At 41.8% G+C, this 26,698-nt stretch overlaps 2 long non-coding RNA genes across 3 annotated transcripts in view; both read left to right on the top strand.

Moving 5' to 3' along the window:
- The window catches only part of LOC117284030, a 106,605-nt gene that overhangs the window by 50,209 nt on the left and 29,698 nt on the right, over positions 1 to 26,698 (top strand). For both annotated transcript variants that reach the window (XR_004515102.1, XR_004515103.1), the window contains exon 3: positions 23,596 to 23,755. This is a non-coding gene — a long non-coding RNA (uncharacterized LOC117284030). The remainder of the gene's footprint in view (positions 1 to 23,595; positions 23,756 to 26,698) is intronic.
- Positions 649 to 9,898, top strand: LOC117284031. The gene is made up of 3 exons (XR_004515104.1): positions 649 to 734; positions 8,782 to 8,891; positions 9,754 to 9,898. It is a non-coding gene; the product is annotated as an uncharacterized LOC117284031 (long non-coding RNA).

Raw genomic sequence — 26,698 nt, 5'->3', positions numbered from 1 at the left:
TGCTTTCTCTCCCTTGGGAGCCCCAGTCCAGTTGCTATTCTTTCAACACCCTAGGTCCACTTCTGCCTCCGGGCCTTTGCACCTGCCCTTTCTTCTGCCTAAAACACTCTTCCCTCAAATACCCTGGAAGCCTACTTCCTCATCTTTTTGTCTTTAAGTAGATGCCAACTTTAGAGTAGGCATTTTTATAGACCCTGTTTAAAATCACAATCTGGGGGCCGGGCATGATGGCTTATGCCTGTCATCCCAGCACTTGGGAAGCTGAGGCAGGAGGATCGCTGTGAGTTGGAGACCAGCCTGGGGTACACAGTGAGTTCCAGGTCAGTCTCAACTACATAGTGAGACCCTGTCTCAAAAAACGAAAATAAATAAATAAATAAAACAAACAAACAAATAATAAATAAATAATAAAATCACTATCTGCCTCCTCACCCGAGCATTCCATCCTCATTTCTTGCTTTAGTCCTCTCTAAAATACTGATCATCACCGACATACTATCTCAGCGGTTCTTAAACTTGAGAACTGAGTGGAATTCTGGTCAGTCTGCTTGTTCCATCTGCTGGGCCAGAGTCCAAAACCCTAATGCAGTAGGCCTGGGCAGGGCGCAGGAAGAATGTGCGTTCCTAACAAGTTCCTGAAGGGTGCTGCCGATGCTACCAGTTGGGGCAAGGAAGCCCTGAGAACCAGTATATTACAAAGGTTGTTTCTGTCGCCTGTCTGTCCCCACTAGAAGGTAAGCTGTCTATGATAGGGATTGGGGTGTTTCTGTTGGTTCATTGCTGGCCTTCTGGTGCCTGGAATGGTGCAGAGAGTGCACTCAGCTGCAGTTGAGGAGACAAGCAGACGTGGGACGCTGGAAGGTGAGCCGTGGGAGAGAAGTTTGAAGAGGAAAGTGTCGGCCATTGTTCTGGGGCCTCGGGATGTTACCCAGGGTATCCTCAAACCTGTGAGCTCCAGTGAGCCTCTTGCTTCAGCCTCCAAAGTAGCTGAGGTTACAGGACTATGCCATCACACCCGGCTGCGGCCATACTCTCAATAAACTGGTACAGTAGCAGTGCTATTAGTAGGAATATAACACAGAGAATCAAAGCTACCTACTATGTAGTGAAGGCTCCCACTGTGCCTGGCCATTTGACAACAAGGCAGGGAGAGGCTTTATGGCTTTGCCTAAGATCACAAGTATATGTAGTAGGTGGCTTAGGTCTGCCTGATTCCGAAGAGGTGGCTACGTTATGCTGCAAAGCCATTTAAATGCTGACTTCTAAACGTCTTATTTCAAAATAATTGTAGAGTATGGCAAAGGAATTGCAAACATTTCAGGGTTCCCATATGCCATTCACCCAGGTTCTTCTGATATTAGCATCTTACCCAATCATGGGACATTTATCAAAAGTCAGCAGTTAAAGTCGGTATAGGACTAGTAATTAAACTACGGACTTTATCCAGATTTCATCTGGTTTTCCATTATAATATGTTCTGCCTGTTTCTGGGATCCACTCCAAAGCACCACTGTACACTGTGTTCTGGAGACTCCCTTTGGGCTGCTCTCAGTGTGGGGCAGAATGAGGTGCTGAGCTACTGGAAAGCCCCAGTGCAGTGCTGCTCTTGAGGTGCCCACAAGAAGGAACAGGCCCAGAGCTACAGGATTCCCCCAGAGGGGGGCCTGCTGGGGTGCAGGGAGGCTCCTGGCATTCTGAGAACCAGAGGAAGGCAGCCTGGCAGCCCAAGCTTGGGGCATCAGGCGGGAGCTCAGAGTGAAGAGAGACTGAAAAACCTCTGATTATCAGGAGAGGTGATGGCAACTGGGGGAAGAGATAGAAAGAGACTGGTCAGGCAGTGCCCAAACCTGAGGCAGGACCCATAAGTGCTGGGTACTGATGAGACTATCTTCCAGGCTGCTGATGCTGGGAGGCAAATGTTCAAACTGGAATCTTCTGGCAGGAGTTTATCGATCAGATGCTTATCCTTTGTTAATTATCCTAATTGTTATATGATGCTATTTTGTCATATTTACAAATGGGAAGCAGTAAAGGATAGTAATTAGTAGGATGGCATCTGGATGAAAACCATCTGGGCTGGAATCCCACTCAACTCTGTCTTTTCTCAGCTAGTGATTTGGAACTTTTCTTAGATCTTTACGCCTTGTTTCTCCCATCTGTCAAATGGGAATACAAATCCTATCACATAAAATATCAGTCAGCTTTTCCACTGGTGGAATAAAATAGCTGACAGCCACACCTTAAAGGAGAGGAAGTTTAATTTGATTCAGGATTTCAGAGGACTCAGTCCATGGTCAGCTGGTTCCAAGACATAAACAGGATGGCCAAAGGGCACGATGGAAGAAAGGTGCTCAGCTCACGGCATTTGGGAAGCAGAGAGAGGAGGAAAGAGAGCCAGAGCAGAAGGGGCCAGAGACCAGACAGAGTCCCCAAGATCACATCTCCAGTTACCTACCCAAGCACACCCAGAGTGTGCTTTCCTAATCTCCTAGTACCTCTTAAACCTCTCAAGTTGACAACCAAGACTAACTGTCATGCACAGGGCCGTAAGAATTAAGTGAAATGACCGCAGTCCCTCAGCACGTGACAGTCAGTGACCATCAGCCACTATAGTACATGTGTTTGTCCACCTCACACCATGCCTGTATTTCTGAGAAGAGAGTCAAGATGCCTGAATCATACTTTCAAGACTTTTCATGTGTGTGGCCTCATTATACCTTCGGTATATTATCATACTCATTTTATAGATAAGGAGAACAGAACACAGCAAAGGTAAATAACAAAACTACGATCTCTTTGTAATCAAGGAGAGAGGCCAAGATTTTGGTTTAAATTCCCAAATACTTTATGCCACTACTGGAACACTGACCAAGGTCAATTAATGTTAAGGAACAGTTATAAAAATAATGAACAATATGTTCTTGGGTCCTATCTTTAGAACTTTAGGCTTTTAGAGGCTTTTAGATTAGCCTTTATCATCAGTTCTACCCCATAAATATTTTATGAGTTTGCCTTTCTGTGGTGGAATGTCAGACTCGGGACTATTAGGCAACTCACAAATGTAGGACAACTTTCTTTACTGAGTTCCAAGAAGCCCCTGGAATTTGAAAATTTGTCATCTTTCATAAACATTTCACAGATTTGGACATTGGAGATGGGCCTTAGTTGTTAAGCAGACCAGAATCAACTCCTTATGCGACTTTAAGGGAGTTACTCGCCATTTAGGGCCTCAGTTTGTACTGATCTCAGAGTTGAGTTGCAGAGAGAGAGAGAGATGAAAGACCTACACCTTGCATAGATCTTAACTTCCAAACAGGGTTCATTAAACATGAGTTCTCTTTTCCCACTCTCAGTGAGGGTTGAAATTTTCATTGCACTGAAGATTTCCAATGCTGTAGGTGGCCTGATGTAGTCACAAAGGGCAGTGTTGGACAAGTAGGCTGGACAGACACCATCGAAAAGTGAGTTCTGACATCAGCTGACTTATCTATGCTTGGACCCCAGAGTATCCTATAACACTTACATGTCTAACATGGGTTCAGGATGTTTGTCTCAGTGAAATTTCAAATTTGTGTGTGTCGGGGGGTGTTAAAGGAATAGCTGGAAAGTACTGTAAAATAAGCAACAACCAAACTTATGTTAAAAAGCGAGTGCTTTGTACACACACTCATGAGCTGGCTGGCCTTCTGAGCTGAATCGCCAAGACGTCCCTTGGAAGCACGGCTTGTTTTCAGCCATTAGCGTATGCACTTAACGTGGAAGTTACTAGAAGTTACCGCGTTACTAGAAGGGTGGAGCTGGCAGGGCGGCTATGGTGACAGATCTGCTGCCAATCACTATTTAAGCAGAGGCCCCTGAGCAGGTGTGCCCGGTGAGGTGCACAGGTGCAGGAGGGGCTCTGTTCTCCTCGCGTGGCCCTTTGATGCTACCCAGAAGAAACTGCCTACTTCCGGGTTTCTGTTGGCGGACAGGTCAGGGTCCATAAGCGACCCCACGTCCAGGTGTGTCGCGGATGCTGCACAGACTCAGAGCTGCACGTTGTTCAGGCAGCTCGTTTAGCTGTGTACTTGAACTGGCAGGAGCTATTCGGACAATGCTGTATTTACTTTCGGGGACTGGCTACCCTTATTTGACTTTCCTTTAGTGTTCAAAATGAATTCTAGGTTTGCCTCCAACAGTGGACGAACATGGTTCTCACTGAGTGTAGATGTTTGGTTGCCACGCGGGTTCCCACTGTCATGAAGCCCTAGGCTTTTGGCTAACGCATGCTAGTAACTGGTGACAGCCTCTCTATTCCGGACATTTATTTCTGATATTTACTGACTTTAAGAGTGGAAGTGGGCATCCAAAGACTTGTATTTGAATCATTTTTGCCCCTAGTTCACAAAAAGGAATAGAACACTGATTGAGCCTTTCCCCAAATGTGCACAAATCCATTAAGTGGAAATTATTATTCCTGTTCCATTTACTCCCTAAGAATTTGGTGGAGATAAAAATAGATCGCATAGGCAAGGTAGTTTAAAAAAATAGGTGAGACCCAGAAACGTAGGTTGGGGAAGAGTTTTAACAGAAAAGCCTTTTGGCTTCAGATGCCACTTAGGCAAAATTCATGATACTTAGAAGGGTCAGTGCAAAAGATTACCTTGGTCCTATGATAGAAAAAGGTTTACTAAATGCTTGAACAATGTGAAACAATAGGTGAGGGACATGTTTAACCTTCTTATGGGAATGATCAGGCTTCACAAACTTAATGGCGGTCTTTTAAAGAGTAAAAATCCATGAGTTATACCTCTGTGTTGTCCACAGTGTATCAGGGAAGATCTCAGTGTGGCTACACTCAGATGTGAAAACAAAAAAAATGGTGCTGAAAGGGACATTTCCATGCTTCTAACCCCTAATTCTCATTTAGAGAGAATGAGTCTGACTCTCGGGAATCCGAAACATGTCCGAGCTCTGCTGGCTGAACAACCAAAACCTTCACCAAAATGCAATACCTGCCACTGTGCCAGCGGATTGTGTGTCGTCCTGGTTAAAGACTGATTTCCCAGGTCCCCAAATTAATTCGTTTCCTTCAAGTGGGGTCTTCCTGAAATGCTTACCCACCAACAGTGAGCAAAACAGGTGTGAGCTTTAACATGACTTCCCTATTTTCCCTGACCAGCACCGGACCCAGGCTTTGGGGGTTCCTGAAGCTTTTTAAATTTGTGGGGAGACTGTCATAAAAATAATCAAAATTATGACTAAAAACTTAGGTACATATATGGGTATTTATTTCAATGAAGAGAAGGATCATGAGAAATTTAAAGTTTACAAATATTGCAGATCCAGAAAAATAACAAGATATTTTCATTTACTACCCAGCACAACTCCAAAATCTTTTTCTTAAACACAAAAAAATTTTTTTTGGTCACAAGCTCTCTGATCATTGTCTTCACTTGATTATAGCTTTGTGATATTATTACCTAAAAAGAGGAAAAACAATTTAACATTTCCCTTGAAATGGTTGAGAAAAATTCATTATCATTATTATTAATTTTAAAAGAATTTCTTTTAGCTTCCCAACTCGTTATAGCAAAGTCATGTACATTTTTATACTTGTATTCACATTTGAAAAAAACATTTACCATTTCTATCATAGATAGGCACGTTGCATATGAATGAACTACCTTTGGCATTCTGCTTAGAGCACCTTCCTATAAAGAGGATGTCTCGCAAGCTCTGCTGCTAACCACTGCCATTAAAATGACAACAAAGGAGACTCATTTTGTTATTGCATACACTACATTATGAAGTATCTTCCTGATAAGAGGAGGCTCCCATTTTGACAAGGTGCTGTGAAAGCCAAATTATTCTCCTGTAAGTTTCTATAGCTGTCATTTCTTCTGCTGTTTGAAAGGATTTTCAAACTTGTTACATTTCCAATGCATTTTTAAAAAGCCAATGTCATTTTGGTCTTTAACTCTCAATAGAACTCAAGCTAATGAATCCACCCCACCATTCCTAGCTTATCACTCACTTTCTCCTCCTTCTGAAGACTTTGGTTTTGCTTGTTTGGACTCTTGCAATAGTTTTATTGCTGTTTTTTGTAGTACTTGCAATTGAACCCAGAACCTTTGCACTGAACTATGTCCCCAGCTCACTCATTCAGTCACGAATCTATGCATGCACGCATAGATTGATTGATTGACTGATTGATTCGTTGACTTATTCATACATATTTTGAAACGGGATCTTGCTAAGTCACTAAATTACTCAGGTTGAGCTCAAAATTTTGATCCTCCTGCCTCAGTTCCCCGGTATAGTCAGACTATAGGTGTGGACCCCTGTGCCCTGCTTGTTACAGCCTCTTAATAGAACTGTGGGAATCCAGGCTTCCTGCCTCATTCCATCCTATACTTCATAATCATGTCAGTGCCCCGTAGCTGCCCTTGAGAAGGCTCTACCTGTTCTCAAGAGCTTTACTGATTCTTTCCTAACAAGGAGCTCTTCGCCCTTGAGCTGAGACCCTTCCCCAAAACTCCACCAACAGAAATCTTCCCTTTTTCCTTCAAACCCAGCTCAGCCCACACCCCTGCATGCAGTCTGTCCTGTTGTCCTCAGCCACAGGACTGTGTCCTTACATTTTACAGCCAGAGCCCTTTGGCTAGTTCTTATTCTCCAGCGTTTATGAGGGTCACCCTTGATTGTGGTTGTGCATTTGTCTCTCCCCCCTGTGGGATCATATTTCTTGAGGGTTTGCATTCCTGGCCTCCTGCAAAGTCAAGGCACATAACTGGTGCTTAGTATCAGTGACAAACTTCACCACTGATATTTTACTTAACAATCACAGTAATTGCATTCTTGCCAGTGACTGGTTTCAGCAGGTACCCGGTAGAACTTTCTGTGATGATGGAAATGTGACCACTGTGACTTAGCTGCTTTCACTTGTATGGAATTTGGATTAGTTTAACTTAAATAGCCTCATGTATTAGATAGTGTAGGTCAGGTGACAGTAGGTGACTTACTCTTGCAGTTTAAAAAAATCCAGTCAGTCCTTCCTCCCACAGGGTGGTGTCACACTTGGGTATGGTGCCCAGGACTGTGGGCTTTCCTGCCACCTCGACGGTGCAGTGGGGACCAAGCCAACACACGGAGGGAGGGCAGCAGAGGGAGGATGGGAAGATCCCAGGCTGCTGGCTCAGTAAACCCTGGAGCTGCCTACCCTGGGACTATTCAGTATGTGAAAAAAGACATTTTCCCCATTGTGTGAACCATTTGGATTGGCAATGTTTGCATATTGCAGCCAAAAGCATCAAACTGTGTAGTGCCATCAGGCTAGATCGAGTAGAAGGAGGGGTGGGATATACTGTGTATATATGATATTTTGAAATCTCATAAAGACTAGAGAAAGGAATGTAAGAGAAATATGCAAAAGGAAACGGTTATGGAAACATTACGCGTCTTAAGTCTGAGCTTGTCTAAGTCAACAAGTTGGGTGTGAGAGTTACCGCTGACAGGAACAATGCAGAATTCTGCAGAGGGTATCTGTGGCTTTGGCTTAACAGGGACTTCTTGTGCTCCTTCATTACAGAACTCTGTTCTGTGGGGAGCCATTCCTTGCATTTCAGGTAAGGCTGACCTTACATCCCTGGTTACAGGGATGAGCTGAAACAGGGATATGACAGTGAGTGGCTGAGGAACAGGTATGGGAATTTTCATTCATTATTTGGTACATGAAGGTACACATTAGGACTACACAGAGGTACTAATAAACTAAAAACAAATTGGTACATGAACAGTATAGACACTGGAAAATAGGAAAGGGGCATCCTTCTTTGTGAGGCCCTGTGGATATGGGGCGTAAGATTTACAGAGTCGTTTGAAAAAGAAAGCCAATCTCAGACTCTGCTTGGAAATTGGGCTGAGAGACACAGCCCTGGTTACCCCATCCGAGCCCCTGGCTGCAGCCGCGCCCAAAGCCAAAGCCTACTTTTAGACTTCTGATGCACATAAGCACATTGTTCCCAGACATGCTACAGCCGGCTTCATGGACTTTCCTTCTATGGAAAGAGTGCTAACAGATGCAGCAGGGAATCAAGGCAAGAGGCAGCCCCTGGGTCTATTATCAGAGTAGGACCAAGTGAAGAGAAATGTGTGAGGTAAGAACTGTTAAGGCATCACTAGGAGGCCTGAGACAGCAGGCTGTTGCCTGACAAATAGACAAATACGAGTTTGGGACAAACTAATCTGCTTTCCATGCCAGCTTATCTACTGACTAGCTTGCCATATCTGAGAAAGGCAAAATTCTGGGTCTTAGTTTGGCCCTCTATGAAATAGGGGAAGAGCTACTTACTAGCAAGTTAGTTCTGAGATGTAAGAGGTTGTATGCGAATTCCTGCGCAGGACTTGGCACACTGCGCTCCCTTAGTAGCTGCTGGTTTCTGCTACCATGGACAACAAGTATCAAAGTTGCTGCAACAAAACTATCCCAGTGCTGAGCTCTGTTCTCCTCAGCCTCCAGAATGTGAGCTAATTAGACTTCTATTCTTTATCTATTACCCAACCTCATGTATTTTGTTATAGCAACAGAAACATTGAGATGCTCCACCAGTTTGCAGGTTAGCAGACACTCATTTAGAGAGATTAGTGACCCGTGTACACCATTAGGATAAGGCCAAGCCGGACTGGCTTTTAGCTGTAACTCTTGGGGGAGAAGAATGCCTAGTGTCATTGTTTATTCTTAGAATTTTCTTTCTTGGGAGAATTATGAAAGTCATACTGTTGTTTTGAATTTCAAACCAGTTACCTGTGTAACTGGAGAAACCATAAGATGCTCCATAGGAAAAAGGACACCAACCCAGTGAATGCCAGAATGGAGAGTGGATCCGCTTACAGTCCTTCCTGGGATACAGGTAAGGTGATGTTCTTGAACTTCACACAGGCTGATCCAAAATGGAGATCTTCGATGAAATTAATTTAGATTATATTGAAAAGGAACTCTTTCAGAATTGCAGAGCTAGAAAGGAAATTTGTGCCACTTTTCTTTTATCATTAGAAAAATCCTCAGTCCAAGCCCAGACGCTCATGATTGTCATTTCCATTCCCCTCTAACGCCTTCTTTATTTCTTTTATAATTTAGATGATCCTAAGCTGTTTAGCTGCACCATCTTCACTGGGGCATAAATGAAACTCTTTGGTCCTGTGGAAATAGAAAAACTGCAAAGGCATTTGGCAGTCTCTCTATAGCAGTGAGAAAGTATTTGCCATCACTGCTGATAGCAACAACAGGGGGTGATTTCAGTAAGTGAAATGGGAGGCAATAGCTAAAAAGAATGTGACAGGTCTATGTGTATTAGCACGGGAAGGCGTTGATGGGATATTCATACATTAAAATGTTAACTTGCAGAATAACAATAGAATGCAGTTTTTTAAAAAGGAAAAGAGCTTGAAGGAAGAAAGACTAACTCTTCATTCGTTGTAAATTAGGTTTATTTGGAGTAGAGCAACAGAGGACTCTGACTTCTAGCTTTATACATTTCGACAAATTGTATGGTTTGGGGCCTTTTAAAAGTTCTTTTACAGTGAGCCAGTTTTATTTCTGTACTCATAAAAATTTTTAAGTTGAAATTAATGTTGACCTGATGAAATCTCAAGAGGACATGCTAAACTACTACCATTGTGAATATCACTTTCTGCGTTCTATGCACTTTGTTATGTGATTGTTTGTAGAGCTCAAGACTGTTTTTCGAATGATCTTTTTTTTTTTTTTTTCAGTAATGGTGATCGAAGTCAGGGCCTTTCTCTTGGCAGCACCACTGAGCTAAATCCCTGGCCCAAAATGATCAGATTTTTAAGAAGTTTGACCCTTCATCTGACAGCCTGATGGCCTCTTATCTAAACCTGAAAAAATCTCTCCAGGATATTGCAGTTAAAACCAACTCTCTCTCTCATTTATGGTGTCAGTACCATGCCTGTGGTCACCAAATGGAATTGAAGCAAAACTAAATAAAAAAAAAATTCCTCCTACATATTTAGATAAAGTATTTACGTTACCTCCATTCTTTAACATTTATTCTGAAGCTGTCTCTTGCCAAGTGCTTTGTAGGTGAGTCCAGGCCTTTGTGCTCAGGGCAGCAAGAGTGACGGATGTCACATGGCCACACTTCTAGTGCTGCAGATGTGTTCTCAGCATCCTGTGCGTGTCTGCCTCATACACTGGGCCTTCAAAGTGGAGGACAGAGCTGGCTACCCAACCCCTAGAGGCTTACAGTCTGAGCAGCATAGAGTGACAGATATATAATGCAACCATAGATATAGATATATAGATATAGATATAATTTAATTTTTTCCTAGAAGTCACATAAAAGAGGAACAGGAGGAGCTTCCTTTTCAAATGCAAAGGAGAATAAGAAACGGAAGGAGGGAAAAGGGAGGGCAAGGAAAGGGGATGTAAAGAGAGAGAGAGAATGGAAGAAAAATTGGAAACAGAGCTTTTATAAATGGGAAAGGGACCAAGAGTTGGAAGGAGCAGGGAGGGATGAAAGGGAAGGGGCAGAGGACCAAAAAAAAAAAACAAGAATTAAGATGTATTATGTAAAGGTACCAACTCCCCATGATAAATGTAATCATTATGAACTGCAAGCATGTACTTATAAAAAAGACAAAAACATACCTAACATCTCTGTAATATTATTATTTCAACATGTAATCAAGATAAAATTATCATTGAGACATTTTACAATTTTTCATACTATGTATTTCACATTTAGTATGTATCTTGCCTGTATAAAGCATCTATATTCAGATTAGATCCAGTTCAAGTGCTCAATGCCACATGTGGCTGGTGGCTGCTGTGTCAGACTGGGTGGATCCGAGAGGAAGTTGGGCTCAGCAGCACCACACTAGGGGCACATCTAGGATGCTGTGGGGGAACAGACTCACGTTTGGGGTCGGATACGTGATGAAGAAAGACAGGAAGTCTTCCTAGAGGAAGAGGCACGTGAACGGAAGTAGCTGGAGGCATTGTGGGAATCCGGAGGTGGGACCAGCGGCTGGCAGATGAGCTCAGGGGCTTCTGACAGTCCAGTGACTTGACACCATGTCGTTAGAACGTAAAAATAAACTCAGAAAACATTTTTTTTTAAAAAAAGAAAATCTTTTAATAGAACAAGACTGAGATAGAAGAGGAAGTTTAGAAGAAGAGCTGGTAAAGAAGAAAGACCGCTTTTTCTTTCTTTTCTTTTTTTTTCAGCTTTAATTGAATTTATTGGTACATTTTAGGGATACAGTACAGTTACATTCATTGTTGGGATCTTGTACCTCTACATGACAGGTCTTGGTTCTCATTTTTTCCCCTTACCCCTGCCCTCCCTTCACCCCCTCCTCCCCTCCCCATCTACAAACACTTTATTTTATCTTTTCATTATCTCACATTTTTTTCTTTTCTTTCTTTTTTTAAATGCTTGTATATTAGCAATACAGAACAGTGTGGTTGATTTTGGTATATTGGGATGTGCTCATACCATTTTGACTATTCTCATTCTTGTTTCCCTGAGAGGGACGCTTTTCTACACAAAGGTAAACAACACGAGACCAGAAAAATGAGGAACATTTTCCCAGGTGGCAGTGGCAGGGTGGGTTTGGCCACTGCTGGGCCCCACAGCCAGGCCTTCTGTGCAGTGCACCGGCTGTAGAAGTGTCCCTGGTGGCCCTCTGTGGCTCAGCAGTGCTGTGCCTTTTCCAGCTGGGCTGTTGTTCAATAGTTACGTGAACATGCACCAGAGCTTGGTGAGAATGTGACACTGAAAAAGATTTCCCGGGATGTACCCAGAATTATGTCCCTAACGTGCCTGAGCCTTGCTGGGTGCCACAATAAGCCCCGTGAAAAATGCGGTCCATGCCTTCTGGGGAACCCTAATGCTAAGCTGGCCACACTATGGAAAGGGCACCTCTGCCCACAGTCCTGAGAATGCACACCACACGTGCTCGGCACCTGTCCCGTAGGTGTTATCCAAGCAGGACACCAAGGCACAGGGCGACCCTGGACAGGTCACTTACCTCTTTGGGTTTCCTCTGCTCCCCTGTGAGAGTAAGGGTTCACACTGGCCATCAGAAAATTCTGTTGTTCCAGGTTGTCTCTGCCTTGGGCCCTAAGGATGACAGCCACACATCCGATGCTTGGTCCATCTAACCTGAGAGCACCCTGCTTGCAGAAGCCTGGAGAAACCTGGTTTCATGCAACTTTACGCAGCCCCCCTCTTCCCGGCTTTGTGCTGCTGGTACTTTAAGAAATACAATATTGGCAAAATGGATTACGCTTAGAATAATTCCTGGGAACTGGGTGGACCAGTCTGGTGAGAAGCTGGGGCACCTTCGGTAATGGCTGGCCTCTGCCTCCCCACCAACCCTCCTTTCCCGGGCTGCAATGCGAAGACCAGGAGTCAGGCTGGGTCACAGGACGAGAGGTTAGAACCAGCTGAAGCTGCCCCGGACAGCTCTAGTGGATCCTTGTCTTGGCCTGGCTCACTAGAGCGTTAATAATGCAATAACACACAGCTTCTGGAGCACACAAAGGCTTTTGGAAAAAAGTCGGATAAAAGCCACTTTATTCCGCTCTTGCCCAGAACAGCGTACATCCATAGGTGTCTCCACAGTTGCTGGCCCCTGGTCTGCGGCTGCCCCTCCCCACCTTACTGACTTACTGAGGGAGAAACTGTAGACGGCGTAGAGTGGAAACCGCACCAAAAAGGCTCGCTTCAAAGAGCAAGCCAGCCAGAGAGCAGCAGACTGGAAAGCTGGGTGCGCTTCCTGCTCACCTGTCTTCTCAAAGCCCGCTGGGCCCTGCAGGATGCTGCACCCACTTCATCAGAGAGTCACTGCGGGCCCTGAATGTGTGACCCTGAACGCAGGGACGCGTGGGTGGCTGGGGAGGTGAAGCCATCCCTTCTCCCTGCTCTGCGCTGGGCAGGCTGTGGCAAACCTGCTAGAGGGGCAGACAGAGCCGTAGGACGTGCCTCCCCTCCCGCACCAGGGGCACCCTGCCCACCGGTCCCCCCTTACCCTGCCCTCATCTCTCTTCCTGCTCCCCAGATGGGGGTCCTCCCTGCCATTCTCTCACTTAACCCTCTGCAGGGTCCAAACTGAGAGCTGGATGGTAGATGGGGTGAACCAGATGGACCCTAGCACGTGCCTCAGTGCTGCTGAATAAGACAACAAGCCCAGAAAGCAAAGGAAACACAGCTGGCGCCACAGGCGGAGGTACTGATCCGTGTGCTTACTGTTCTGTGTGCAGCACCAACAAAGCGCTGTATCTGTAAACTCAACTGGCACCGTGAAGCCGGTGGGTCTTCTGAGGTGTGGCGGGAGGAGTGAGCAGCCACACTGTTAGGAACTGAAAAAGAAAACCTTGGTGGCTGCCCAAAAGAGGAGGGCTTTCCAGAGCATGCAGATCCGGTGGGTTTATTTTAGTTGGTGGACATGTATTTATCATGTACAACATAATGTTTAAAAGTATCCCTACATTGTGGGATGATGAAATCTAGCTAACAAATGAGTTACCTCCTGGTTACTCTTGGCCCAAGGTCTGCCATGTGTAGGACTCTAGAGCTTACTCCTCCCATCTCATGGTAAGGTGTATTCTGTGGTTAACATCTCTCCTTCTTCTCCAACCACCCACCCACCACTCTACCCTCTGGTAACCACTATTTCACGCTCTACTTTGGTGAAATCAACTTTTTTAGATTCCATGTATGAGTGAGGTCATGTGGCACTTATGTCTGTGCCTGGCTGATTTCATTTAACGTAATATCCTACAGGTCATCCATGCTCCCACAGATGACAAGATTATGACCTTTTGATGGTTGAATAGTATTTCATTATGTGTATATATACCACGTTTTCTTTATCCATTCACCCACGGGCTAAATCATGCACTTCATTGATTTCAAGTCTCATGCTTTTAGTAGTGCTTTCATAGCGTAGGAGTGCAGATGTCTCTTTGAAGTGCTGATTTAGTTTCTGTCGGATATATACTCAGCAGTGGGGTTGCTGCATCATATGGCAGTCCTATTTTTTTACATTTTGAGAGACTTCCGTATGGTTTTGCACAACGGCGACACTAATTTACGTTCCCACTAATAGTGTGGGAGGGCTCCCTCTTCTCCACCGGGTATTTTTTTCTCTTTAATTGTTTGCTGCGGAGTGGGCGATACCAACCTCTCTTCCACCTTGCCGTGCCACTGTCAGGAGATTTTTCCACTTCTCATGAGGGATATGTGAGCGGCTCTGGGGACCAGTCGAAGAGTTCCTGCGATCTGTGCTCATGCTGACACGATGAAGAAGGGCAGAGACCGCAGATGCCTGCTGAGAGGGCGAGGAGGCAGCCGCCAGGCGTCCGCATCTGATAGCTGGGTGCCATGTCAGAGTCTCAGGAGGCCCACAGCCCTCACACCATCAGGCCCACTTAGAACTGCTGGTGCCTTTACACCGGAATGCAGAGCTGCTTTCAAGGCGTGAGACGCAGCATTCACCATGGCTAGGGACGCAGGCGTCTCCCCAGGTGTGACCCACACTCAGCCCGCTCGCCCTCCGTAAAGAAGGATAAACTGGAGATATTTCTAGGTAAACGCGTGTATCCTGAGGCCATACTCTTAAGTGAAACAACCTGCACACACGTATCTAAATATCGCATTGCTTCTCTGGTACAAGAAACTGAAAGGGTACAGAAGGACCAAAACATGTAACCAATAATGTGAAATAGGAAGAACATGTTAAAATGGGAAAGGGCACCAGGGGAGGAGGAAAGGAAGGAAGGGAGAAGGGAAAAAGATAAGATGGGAACAAAGTGTTTAAATAAGGAGGGGGCAAAAGTTTGAAAGGAGGGGAAGGGAATGGGACAAAAATAAGAATCAGGATATATCACGTACAGGTACAAATTCCATAGGATGGACGTGATCACTATGTGTATCTAAATTGTACCAATAAAAAATTAATACATTTTTTTTAAATAATAAAAAATATAAAAGGTGAGCCAGGCGTGCTGGTGCACAACGGTAATCCTAGAATAGTGGGAAGCTGAGTCAGGAGGATCTTAAGTTCAAACGCAGCCTGGGCGACTTAGGAAGACCCTTCCTCAAAATTAAAAACTAAAGAGTGAAGTCGCTCAGGCTGAACATCCTCAGTGTGACATATATTTTAAAATGTAAAATGTGCTAGTCATTTCTATTTCTACTTTCGAAAGTGCGATATTTCCCACATGGCCCAAGACAGTTTCTTTTCGATCAATGTGGCCCACATTAGCCAAACCTCTGGAGATCTCCCTCAGCTGTGCTAACACATAGTTTGGCTTCTCCCCATAGGCTGCCCACCCTCTTCTCTCAGCCCTGTAGCCGCACAGTAAGTGCCCATATTCAGCCCATTATTGTGGGGCCAGGACAAGGGTGCTCCGCTGTTGCAAATGGAAAGTCTTCTAAAAGCTCAGTGATTTTTCAGATACTATGGTGTTTCCTTCCTGTTTCAAACTGTTGAGGTCTCCTGTTGTGTATGGTGTTGAGTCTAGTCTTATTCATGTTATTCATTCATTCATTCATTCATCAAATATCATTTTAGCAGACTTAAAAATTTTGAAAGTGCTAATCTGGTCCGGAGTTCCATTCCTGGTACCAAAAGAAAAGAAAACCAAAAAAAAAAAAAAAAAAAAAAAAAAAAAAAAAAAAAAAAAAAAAAAAAAAAAAAAAAAAAAAAAAAAAAAAAAAGGGCTAATCATTTCTATTTCTACTTTAGAAAGTGCTCTTTCTCGCTGTCCCTGAAAAGTCCATGAGAAATCTCTTCTCTACTTCGCCACCCAGGATGATCTGGGCCCCTGGAGTTCTCTTCCGCTATACTCTGCCTGACTGAATCTGTTTCAGTTTAGTGGTTAGCTTGCAAAGAATAGCGTTCAAACACTCACAGGGGGGTTGGGGCAAGATGTGGTCATAAGGGCCACACATGGATTTAGCCCAGAGCTGGCAAGACATCAAGTTCCAGGGCAGCTCCCAGGCCTGGCTGCTCCAGCCCCACTGCTCTTGTTTTGGTCGAACAGACTTTTTTTTTATGTTATGGCTGGAAAGTGTTCACTCCTCTGTGGACCAACTTATTGTAGCTGCCCCACAGTTCATATTTCTTCATGACTTTGGCTTCCACGTGGCTTTGGCTTGTGCTGGGCTTTCCGGTCCCACTTTTACCCCAAGGTAATTCCTGAAGCAAGTCTTTCAGCAGCTGCTTGCCCTGTTAGGTCTCTCCTTTCAGTTTCCCAAATTCAGATTCCAAAAGACAGTCTGATTGACACAGCCCATCTTTTTATGTTGGTCAAAGTCAGAGATCGCAAGTTGCCCAAGCATGAACAGTGTCCCTGGGTCAGATGCTTTCTCCGGTCATTTAACCTTGGCTGGTAGAAAGGCCTCAAGGTCTATCGGTGGGAATAGAGTCAGGGTGATTCCACAAGGCAGCTTTGGGTGTGAGCTGGTACACCTTTATTACGATGGCCTTTAAACATGGATCAGGTCATTTCTCTGTATTTTTCTTCCCAATTACTCATCATTTATTTGTAATTCACTATATTTTAAGTTATTCCTGTTGCACTTGTCCTTTGTAACCAAGGTATTATGATTTGGATTTCTGAAGGCTGGGTCCCCAGCCTGTGGTGCTAATGGTAGGTAGAACTCTTAGGAAGTGGGCCTTCTGGGAGAAGGTCTTTGGGATATGCCTTTGAAGGGGACATTGGGACTCCAGCCCCTTTTTCCTTCTCTTTTCTTCTTGGCTGCTATGAGATGAGTGGCTTTTCCTAACCCATCATGATGCTTTGTCTCATCACAGGCCTAAAACAAATGGAAACATGCAACCATGGACTGAAACTTCTGAAATGGTGAGCCCAAATAAACCCTTTGTCTTTTTGGGTTGACTGTCTCAGGAGTTTTGTCACAGTGACAAAAAACTAACATATTACTAGATGATGAATAACTTCAGAACCTGCACTCCTGAAACAGAGACCAAGAACCACAAAACCAAGGTTAAATGATTGCTCACCCTCAATTCTTGGTGGCATTATGATATCAAATATTCTTTACTATTATCTTGAGAAGTCATTAAAATATTTCAAGAATTTTAATCTTTCAGAATGTGTTTCTTTTCAGAATATTTCATATTCCAAAGAGACAAAAATTCCGTGCCCTAATTTTTGAGGTTAAAAATATGACTGAAAGGACCGGGGATTTAGCTCAAGGGTGCCATCGCCTAGCTCACAAGTGCAAGGTCCCAAGTTCAATCCCCGGCATCAAAAAAATAAATAAATAAAAATAAAATAAAAACATATATATGACTGAAATACTCATAAGAGATAGACAGATTCTTGAAAGGTAGTGATGGAGGGCAGTTGACTTATTGGAGAGAGATTAAAGAAATGGTGCTGGGTATCATGGTGCGTGCCAATAATCCCAGCACTCAGGAGGTCAATGCAGGAGGATTGCAGCTAGTTCAAGGCCAACCTGGGCTACATAGTGAGTTCAAGTCCAGCCCAAACCACATAACAAAACCCTGTCTCAAAATAGGAAAAAGAAGAAGAAATGGTAAGTCTAACTTAGAGAGTCATTTGCTATAAGAGAAGTGGAAGAGAGTGGAGTCTATTTAAGTAGAGTCATCCATGTTTTCATGTTGGGTAACTGGGTCAAAATGAGAAATAATTCTACATCTAGAAAATTGGACAAAGGTAGGATGTGACTCATATTTGATAGCCATTTAACTTTAAGTCGATAAATATTTACTTGGTACCCACTCTGTGCTAGGGCTGGTGATACCAAAACACATAGACACAGTCCCTACCACCAAGGTGTTCTTTCCAGAGAAGAGGTAGCCAGGGAGATGAAAAGAAATATGATGCAGTGTGACAATACTATAATGGAAAGGGACCTATGCAGGATATGGTGGCAGAAGATGCGAAAATAGTCAAGATGCCTTGGAATAACACAGAAAACTTAACAGAGGAGAAGACACTGGAGGAGAATCATGAAAGATGAACTGGTGATTGGCGAGGGGCATTCTGGCTTTCAGAAACTTTTGGAAAGACATAGGGTATGTATTTAGAGGCGTGGCAGAGAGTGAAGCAGAGGTTGTATCCTGCAGAACCATACAAGACAAACCAAAGAGATGAAATCTTCTTCTCCAGAGAAGGACACTCTGAAGGTTTCAACCATGGCTGCGAGGCATACAGATTTACAGTTATTAAACGATCACTCTGGTAGCGGTATGGCGAATGAATCAGAGGAGGGTGAAACAGAAGCGGAGAAACTGCTTAGTGGATTTTTGCCTTAGTTGATCTGAGGAAGTTGCAGTAGTGAAGGAGAGAAGGCTAGGGAGACATTACAGAAATGGGATCCATGGGGCTCGGTGACTCACTGGATGGTGGGAGGGTGAAGAAAGAAGAGTCCTGAATGATTGCACAGATGGTTATAATACTTAAGTTGGTTTTAGAAAAAACTGATTTCCACCAACCAGCCTGCTGTTTCCTTGAGGACAGGGACTATGTCTCATTTACCTGGTAACTTATCCATGCCTAGTGCAAAGGATTGAATGTCCAGGTAATTGACAGTTTGACCATGCGAATTGAAGGCATGTGAAAGATAACTGGACATACGCCAGTAGTTAGCTCTGAAATTCAAGGGAGAGGTCTGAGCAGGAGAGGAGTATTTAGAAATAATATATGTTGGACTGAGACCAGAGGAAAGCTGAGGACAGGACCTCAGGCAACAGCTATTTAAAGGGCAGGTGGAAAGAAGAAACTATTTTCAAAACTGAAAATATATCCTTGAAGCTAAGATACAGAGAGTATCCAGAACACACGAGAGGTTAACTTGTCAAAGGGCCACCAAGTGTCTGAAGCTCCCAAGTAGTGTCACTCTGACTCACTGGCTTGAGTCGGGCCTCAGAATCATAGACTGCCTTCCTATCAAACCTATTCCTGTAGGAACAGCCCCAGATCCAAGGAGCTGTAGTACCTGTGTATGATTGAACCTGTCCTACGCTCCACATAATGCTGTTCTAAGGATTGGATAAGATTATATATGTCCACGGTTCTTAAAATTTTTGGCTTCAGGACATTTTTGTACTCTTAGAATTTTTCAAGAACTAAAAAAAAAAAAGCCTTTATTTGCATGTGTTTTACATCTATATATGTGTGTCAACATTTACCACATCCTAAGTCAAAACTGAGAAATTAAAAAAAACTCACTTAAAATTAAACATAAACCCTTATATGTTAACATAAACAACTTATTTCACCAAACAACACTATTTTCTCAAAAACAACTTAGAGAAAAGAGTAGAATAATTTTATAGACTTGCAAATCTCTTGACTGCCTGGCTTACTAGAGACGGTAAATTCTCTCATCTATGTATGCAAATCAGTTATGTCATACACATCATGAAACCCTCAGAAAATTTTACTGCACTCTCGTGAGAAAATGAGAGTTTACAGGGGTAAATAACTTTTTCATATTATTATAAAAATAGTTTTGTCCTTGAGGACTGCTATGGTTTTAATATGGTCCCCTAACTTAGTCCCCAAATTCAGATACTATTAATGTTATTTGCAGATAGAATATTCGGGAGATGATTGGGGTTACATCAGGTCATGAACACAGGACCCTCGTGATGGCATTAGCAGCTTCTTAGGAAGAGGAAAAGGGATCAAGCTAGCATGCTTTCTCTGCCTCGCCATGTGGTACACTCTGCCATATTGTGATGCAGCAAGAAGGGCCTTATCAGATGCCAAGTGTGTGGCCTCACCATGCTCTTGGCCTCCAGAATGTGAGCTAAATAAGCCTCTGTTCTTCATACATTATGCACTTTGTGGTGCTCAGTGGTAGTAACAGCTAATGGACTAAGACAAAGATGTCTGAAAGCATCTGAAGGATGCTCTGCGATGCCCAGACCCCATCTTGCATAACAGCTAAAAAGTCTATTAAAAAGTGCTGTGGCCAGTCTTGATAATGCATGACTATAATCCCATCTAGTCTGGACGCCGAAGCAAGAGGATTGCAAGTCTGAGGCCGGCCAGGGTAACTTAACAAGACCTTGTCTGAAAACATAAACAAACAAAATAAACAAGGCCAGAAGTATAGCTCAGATCTCCTTGGCTTCAATCCCTAGTTCTGAAAAGAAAGCGTGATCATCTAGAGTATATGAAGATATGTACTCAGAAAGGGACTCAGAAAGGGATCTCTTTAATATGGCTACATTTGCCTTCAGAGTTGCATTGCATGTGAGTATCATTGGTTCACATAAATCCAATTGAGGTGTTGACTAGGTGTTGTGGTTCATGGCTGCTGCCCAGAATCACAAGACAGTGTTCTACAGCAAATCACTAGATAGAGAAAGATCAAAATTTGAACTGTTGTTTCTATTGAATATGTGTTGCTTTCGTACCATCGTAAAGGTGAAAATTTGTAAGTTGAACCATCAGAAGTCTAGGACCACCTGTATGTAGATCATTTTAAGTTAAAAAAAATCCTGTTATCACCACATGAACCAATAAGAAAATAACACATACACACATGCATGCTTGCACATAGAGCAAGGGAATATTTTATGCCAGAAAATATCTATTTCACACAAAGGAAGCAGTAATGAAGGAAAAGAACAAATAATATGTAAGAAATATACATAAGGCCCACAGTAAAAATAACAAAATGGATAATGAAAACCTACATACCAGTAATTACTTAAATGTAAATACACTAAACTCCAACCAAAACAACAATTACCAAGTAGATTTTGAAAAACCTTAATTCAACTATATGCTGTCGATAAGATAGTATAGATTCAAAAACATGGATAGGGTAAAGTAAAAGTATAGAAAAACACACAGCATAAAAATAGCGCGCAGAAGAGAGCTGGAACCAGATGTACTGGCACATGCCTGTAATCCCAGCACTTGGGAGGCTGAGGCAGGAGGACAGCTGTGAGTTCGAGGCCAGCCTGGGCTACATAGCAAGACCCTATCTCAAAACACACACACACACACACACACACACACACACACACACACACACACAGAAGAGAGCTGAGTAGCTATTCTGATGTGAGACAAAATAGACTTTGAGAAAAAAAAGTGTGAATAGACAAATATATTTTATAATAAAATAATCAATGATTTGAAAAACATAATTATAAACACACATGGATCAGATAATAGAGGCCCAAAATATATAAGGCAAAATTGAAAGGAGAGGACCAGGTATTTAGCTCAGTGTATCCACTGCCTTTCTCACAAGCACAAGGTCCCAAGTTCGATCCCTGGTACAAAAAAAAAAGAAAAATAAGCCATTTAATAATAACAGGGAGAAACTTCAGTTCCCACTTTCAATAACTGATAAAACAAGTAGACAGAAGATTAATGAGGAAATCAAGAACTTGGAATACTATAACCCAATTAGACTTAAAAGACATCTGTAAGATATGCTAACAGCAGAATAAACATTCTCTTGTTTATGCTTTCTCTGACTATAATAAAATGAAGTTGGAAATCAATAACAGAAAGAAATTAAGGAAAGTCATCAAGTGTGCAAAAATTGAAAAACACTTCTAATTAGCCAATGGGTCAAAAGAGTAACAACAAAAACTTTAGAAATACTTTGAGATGAATGAAAATAAAAATGCAACGTAGAGAATCTTGTGACTGGAACTAAAACAGTGTTCAGAGGAAAATTCATAAACATTTATTAAGAAAGAAGAAAGATCTCAAGTTAAAGGAAGAAAATAATAAAAACTAGAGGGAAATTAATGGAATATAGAAGAGAAAAACATCAGAGATCAATCAATGAACCCAAAAGTTGGTTCTCTGAAAATATCAACTAAATTCATCTTTACCTAGCCTAACCAAAGAAACAAAAAAAAGAGAAGAACTTAAGTTATTGAAATTAAGAATTAAAGAACAGACATCACTACCAATCTTACAGAAATACAAGGGATCATGAGGGAATAATACCATGAACGACTGCGTGCCAATGAATTAGGTAAAACAGATGAAATAAATTCATAGAAAGTTAGAAAATACTGGAACTGTCTCAAAAGAAAGAATCTAGACCGATTTTTAATCAAAGATTGAATTATTAATCAAAATACATCTCCCACACCCCATTTCACAGATGGCTTCCCTGGTGAATTATAACAAATGTTTAAATAATTAACACAAATCATTCACACACTCTTCCAAAAGAAAAGAAGAAGGAACCCCTCACAACTCATTGCATGAAGCCAGGAATATACTGATAGCAAAACCAAAGCTATCACAATAAGACGATTAGACCAATATCACTTATTAATATAGACACAGATAATGCCCAATTTACCATGGTTTGACATAACTCTTCGCTTTTACAATGATGTGACCGCAACATTTATTCTACCAATATGCAATTTAATAGAGTTTGTACTAAACCATACTTTGAATTTTGCAGTTTGATCTTTTGCCCATTCTCCCAATGTGCAGTATGATACTCTATCATGAAGCTGGGCAGTAGCAGTGAGCCATAGCTCCCCATTAGTCACATGATAGAGAGAATACACATCCAGTATGCTACAGTATACTGTGTTGTTAAGCTAAGCTGTTTGGCAAGTTCGGTATGTTAAGTGCATTTTTTACTTAAGATGTTTTTCACTATAAGGCATTTAACAGGACATAACTCTATTGTAAGTTGAGAAGCATCTGTACAGTCTGAAGAAAAACCCAGCAAGCTAAATCTGCAACATAAAAAGTGCCGATCACATGATTAAATGGGATTTGACATGTTCCTGCTGGCTGGAATCGCTGATGGTACGTGCATGACTGTCCCATGGGGCAGCATGTACCACTGGTGTTTAGTTAAATAACAAACAATCTAATTCAAACAGCTGCCCAGCAGTGAGACAAACAAATGACGGCCCCATTGTGAATATGTTAATCTCAAGGAAAAAAAAAAAGCTCAACGCAAAAACCAACTAATGTTATAGATCATATCAATGGCACAATTGACAAAAAGTATGTAATCACTTCAATAGATGTAGAAAAAGCATCTGAAAAAAGATCCAACAGATTTTTGTGATAAAAGTAATCCACTAGAAAGAAATAGAAAGGAACGTAACGTCCTTCATGTAATCAAAGCAAAACAAACAACAAACAACCATGGCTAACATCAGCTTAGTTACCTACTTAGCAGTAAGATACTGAAAGTTTTCTCTCCGTCATCTTTGACAAGGTAACTGCTTTCATCACTTCTATTCAATATTGTGTGGGAGGCAGTATTGGACTAGGATAATTAGACAAGACAGAAGGCATCCATATAAAGGAAAGAAATAAATAAAACTATCTTTATCTGAAGATGATATGATCTTATATATAAAAATAAATTCTAAGGAACCCACTATAAATTTTACTACTAATAAATGAACTTAGTGAAGTTGCAGAAGAGAAGGTCAGGATACAAAAATCAATTATGTTTTTATATACCTGGAACGAATAACCAAGATATGTGACCCCACTTCCCAAGCAAGGGTGCCATCATCCACAAACTCCAAGCCAGCTCTGCATTTTGTTTCCCTTTGGCACAGGGCAGCAGAGGTGAGGACTAACCAACTGACCTGATCCTGGATGAGGACACCCAGCAGCAGAAGTGAGCAATCAAACCTTGTAACTATTGGCATTAAGTCCAACAGTGCCCTCGAACTTCTGCTTTGTGGTCTGCAGCAGCAGAAACAATTCCAGCAGCAGGTAATTCAATTCATGTTTCCTGTTACCAATGGGAGCAAGGACACACTTTGGATTGGATGATAAGCACAGTCCAGGGTGCATGGACAGAGAGGCTTCTGGTGAGGGAGGGCACCTCAAAAACCCCTAGGCCCTAAAGCTAGATAGAGAAAGTTCATGACTGGCAGGACCCCAAGACTGCAGATCTTAGAAAGAATCCATGCATTCAAAAGCACAAAAATGATTATCCTTGACTCAATCTTCTTTCTCCTATTTTTTATTACTTTTATCTTTCATTTATCATGTTTTTTGTGTTTATTGTTCTTCCTTTTTTCCCTCTATTACTTTATTTTTTTCTCCTTCTTTCCTTTCAACTTTTTTCTCTTCCTTTTTCTCTTTCATTTTCCTAGCTTTCACTCTCTCTTTGCTTTTTTCTTCCTTTTCTTGTTCATTCTCTCCAGTGACTGTTCTCTAACATTATTCACTTCCCTTGAGGAAATTAGGATCCCTATCTTACTTTGTTCTCCTCCTTTTCATATGCCATTGGTTAGGCTTTCGAAGTTTTGCTTTTTTGTTCTCTAGTTCCACAACCTACCCCACCTTTACTAGTATAACTAGTAATCTTTACACACATCTAGATAGCTAGTTAACTTTATGCTATTATTATTGAATACTGTTCTATTGTTAGTAGAGGCAAAGTTTTTAATTTGGTGGATATTTATTGCAGGTCAAACATTTGCTTTGTCTCAATGGCCATACTATAATTATAGGTCTCTTTTCTGTGGTTAAACGTGGTAGATTATTTGTTCTTTGGGTTTGTAAATATTGTTTTCAGTTGATGCTATAAATGGTGCTGATTTTATTACTATAGCCAAGGTGAAAGAGCTGTTGCTATTAATCGGTTTTCTCAGAATGCCAATATCTGGATTGCCTTGGGGTCATTAACAATACTGTGGCCCATTCCTAGAGAACTGGTTACTGATTGAATATGCTGCAACCTTCTATCCCAAGAAAATGGAGGTGGTTGGATTCCGGGACAGTGGCAAAGGCCAATAGTTAGCCAGAGGACATGACTGAAAAATAGACATTACCTAAAAGGTCTCAATAATATAAACAAAGGTTTCCACTACAATCAACCCACAAGCCTCAGAAAACAAACAAGCAAAAAATAGAAACGTGAGAAAACAAACACACAAAATATTTGCAAAAATCTTCAACTCCCCCAAAGCAGATCCATGGGACATCAAACAGGGAAGAAACCAAAAGCCACACTAAAGAATTATTTGATATAATATCAGGAGAACTAACAAAAATAGATCAATAAGGAATTTAGCAAGCTCACAGAATATATCCATAAACAGATATTGGGCTAAATAAACAAAACAATGGATGAGTCTACAGACAACACTAATAAAAAGCTAGCAGAGTTAAACAAAATGATGCAAAATCATGAATGATCAGCATAAAGAAGACTCAGAGTCCATAAAAAGGCTCTGAATAGAAATTTAAGATATTAAAAATTCCATCAAAAGTACAGCAGAAGTGACCCATATGAGGACAGAATGTCAGAACTAGAAAAGCAGAGTTTTTGTCAGTGACCAGTGATTGAGAGATACCTTAAAAACAAGAGAACATGAAAAATGGATCCAACAGCTCTTAGATGATGCAAAGAAGGCCAATTTAAGATTAATTGGAATAAGTGAAAAATAAGAAGACAGCACAAATGGTATTAAATACCTGTTTACTGAAATAATAAAAGAAAAATTTGTAAATAAAACTTTCTAAACAGAAAACTTTCTAAAAGAATTGAGCATACAGATAAATGAGGCACATAAAATCCCAGCAGCCACAATAAAAAAGAACCTCTCCACAATACATCATAGCCCAAATCACAGAAATTCAATAGAAGAACAGAATTTTAAAAGCAGACAGAGCAAGCAATAAATCATTTATGAAAGTAAAACCATTAGAATTACAGTAGGGTTCTCAATACTAACATTAAGGGACAGCAGTGCTTGGAGTGAAATGCTGCAAGCACTAAGAGAAAACAATTTCTAACTAAGGGTGATATATTCTACAAAACTATCTGTCTAAATTGGTGGAGAAATAAGATATTTCCATGATAAAGAGTACCTAAAGAAATTCATGACCACCAAACCAGCACTCTAAAAAATTCTCAAAGATATCTTAGAAAGAAACAATGAATCTAACAATCACAGAAGGGCTAACAGAATCAATACACCATGAAGAGCGAGCAGATAAGTAGAAGAGAAAGACAGGGAATCAGCAACAGGAAAATAGCACAATGACAGGAATAAATGAATAGCTATCATAATAATTCTCCATGTGAGTGCTCCCATTTTCTGAATCCAAAGATATAGACTGGCAAAATAGATCCAGAAACAAAATTCAATACATTTAACCAACAAGAAACTCATAGACTAAAATCAAAGGAAGGAAAACATTATTCCATTCAATGAGAACCTGAAAAACAGCAGGTGTAGCTATCTTGTATTCAGAGAAAGTGGACTTAAAGCAGACTGAACGAAAGAGGCCAAGAAGTTTGCTACACATTGGTTAATGGAACAGTAAAACAGGAAGTTATAAGAATTAATAACATATATCCACTGAACGATGGGTCACCCAATTTCATGAAACAAGTACTACTGCACATAAAGACCAGATAAACATAGACACTATCTTATGGCTGTGTCTAAATGTCCCTCCAAAGCCTCGTGCAGTCATGGGGATTTTTTTTTAAACTTGTGTTTTATTTCACACCAACCTCATTTCCATTTTGCTTCAGTGTCTGCGGAATAAACAGCTCAAGACCACTCAGTAGTGGTTCCTACCCACTCAGTGGCCTGAGCAGTGAGGGCTGCAGACCAGTCTTCTGTGGCCAGTTGAGCATTCCAGTCTTCTGTAGAGAACTGCTGGATGGGCACAGAGGCACTGCACACCCTCAGA

This window comes from Fukomys damarensis, unplaced genomic scaffold, assembly GCF_012274545.1.
Source record: "Fukomys damarensis isolate Sample0158 unplaced genomic scaffold, DMR_v1.0_HiC HiC_scaffold_33, whole genome shotgun sequence".
NCBI classification, from domain to species: Eukaryota; Metazoa; Chordata; class Mammalia; order Rodentia; family Bathyergidae; genus Fukomys; species Fukomys damarensis.
Note: the sequence above shows the minus strand (reverse complement) of the source record. Positions and strands in the feature narration are given on the sequence as shown.